The sequence below is a fragment of the Cherax quadricarinatus genome, chromosome 67 (genome assembly GCF_038502225.1).
Source record: "Cherax quadricarinatus isolate ZL_2023a chromosome 67, ASM3850222v1, whole genome shotgun sequence".
Lineage (NCBI taxonomy): Eukaryota > Metazoa > Arthropoda > Malacostraca > Decapoda > Parastacidae > Cherax > Cherax quadricarinatus.
Genome location: NC_091358.1, coordinates 22,600,129 through 22,602,664, shown reverse-complemented (window position 1 = coordinate 22,602,664; position 2,536 = coordinate 22,600,129).

The following is a 2,536-nucleotide window of genomic DNA, read 5'->3' as shown; positions in this document are numbered from 1 at the left end:
TAACTCCTGAGCAGACGCAGGTCTAACAACAAGAAGGCAGGAAAACAGGCCCTAATCCCTCATCGTGGTACTATAACAAGACAATTCCTAGCATTCACACAGGAATCCAGTTTTAGGTTATGCATAATGGCCTCAATTATAAATGAATCAAGTTTGAATAATCCAATGATATTATCTAATGAATGTTTATCATGTTTTATAATTGAGACTCATAATATAATATTAGTTTTGGATTTTTCAAACTTGATTCACTTATAATTGAGGTTATCATATATAACCTGTGTGAATGTTTCAGGAATTAGGGCTTGTTTTCCTGCTTTCTTTTGTTAAACTAGTGTCTGCTCAAGACATGGTGGAATAAACTATAGGCATCTCCTTTTGTATAAGCTATAGATATCTCCCTTTTGTTTCAATTGAGTCAGCCATAAACCAGTTTTTTTAATATACATATATATAGCAATACTGCAACTTGCTGGAAATCGAACTCCCTGATATTTTAGTACATCTGTTAAACCCACCAAAATTCCAAGATGCTTTAGTTTACTCAGCCATCAATATTTTATATATCAGGTGCCAAGTACCACTGTCCATGTCACCCCTGATGTGAGCACACGTGTGGCCTGGGAGACGTGAGTACACGTGTGGCCTGGGAGACATGAGCACACGTGTGGCCTGGGAGACATGAGCACACGTGTGGCCTGGGAGACGTGAGCACACGTGTGGCCTGGGAGACATGAGCACACGTGTGGCCTGGGAGACATGAGCACACGTGTGGCCTGGGAGACATGAGCACACGTGTGGCCTGGGAGACGTGAGCACACGTGTGGCCTGGGAGACATGAGCACACGTGTGGCCTGGGAGACATGAGCACACGTGTGGCCTGGGAGACGTGAGCACACGTGTGGCCTGGGAGACATGAGCACACGTGTGGCCTGGGAGACGTGAGCACACGTGTGGCCTGGGAGACATGAGCACACGTGTGGCCTGGGAGACGTGAGCACACGTGTGGCCTGGGAGACGTGAGCACACGTGTGGCCTGGGAGACATGAGCACACGTGTGGCCTGGGAGACATGAGCACACGTGTGGCCTGGGAGACATGAGCACACGTGTGGCCTGGGAGACATGAGCACACGTGTGGCCTGGGAGACATGAGCACACGTGTGGCCAGGGAGACATCAGCACACGTGTGGCCTGGGAGACATGAGCACACGTGTGGCCTGGGAGACATGAGCACACGTGTGGCCTGGGAGACATGAGCACACGTGTGGCCGGGGAGACGTGAGCACACGTGTGGCCTGGGAGACGTGAGCACACGTGTGGCCTGGGAGACATGAGCACACGTGTGGCCTGGGAGACATGAGCACACGTGTGGCCTGGGAGACATGAGCACACGTGTGGCCTGGGAGACGTGAGCACACGTGTGGCCTGGGAGACATGAGCACACGTGTGGCCTGGGAGACGTGAGCACACGTGTGGCCTGGGAGACATGAGCACACGTGTGGCCTGGGAGACATGAGCACACGTGTGGCCTGGGAGACATGAGCACACGTGTGGCCTGGGAGACATGAGCACACGTGTGGCCTGGGAGACATGAGCACACGTGTGGCCTGGGAGACATGAGCACACGTGTGGCCTGGGAGACGTGAGCACACGTGTGGCCTGGGAGACGTGATAAAATATCGTGTGTTCAATTTTGGGAGAGTTGTAACATCGTTAATTGTTCAAACCCACTTGTTCATGGATGCACTAACATATATATGTGTGGTGCCAATTAGGTAAAACTTGCGATTTTAGGTTAAATAGCAATGCTCTTCTTGCCGAATAAGGTAAGTGAAAATTTGTGTATGCAATAATTTCGCAAAAATCATTCTGAAATTATTGAAAAAAATATATTTCATTGTGTTCGTTTATTATTAAATTATTGTAAACTTATCTAAAACATATTTAGTTGGATTATGCTAAATTAAATTTCCCTTGTCATAATAAGGTCAGGTAAGTTTTCTAAGGTTCTTTTGGTACAAAATTATAAATCTTTACATTAACATAAATTAAAAATATATATCTTTAAACGTGTAAGGGAAAATTTTAGAAAGGACTTAATTTTAAATGAGTTATTGATAATTGACCAGTTTTACATATATATATATATATATATATATATATATATATATATATATATATATATATATATATATATATATATATATATATATATATATATATATGTAAGTGGGTGTCAAAGCAGCTGAGTGGCTCCTGCGGCTGAGCGGTCTCCTTCCCCGCAGTACCCGCGCCCGCCGACCCGCCCCCGCCCGCGCCCTTGTGCCCACCCTTGAGCCCGCCCGCGCCTTCTGCAGTGCCTTCTCCAGCGTCGTCCGGATCGCCCCCGCTCCCCGATTCTTTTCGAATTTTTTTTTAATTTCTTGTGCTCTCCTCGGATCAAGTTTTTGTGGTTCTCCCTCCCACCATCCACTTCCACCCCAAATATTCCTGCTCCATCTCTTCGGATCAAGTTTTTCTCGATATCAATAATAC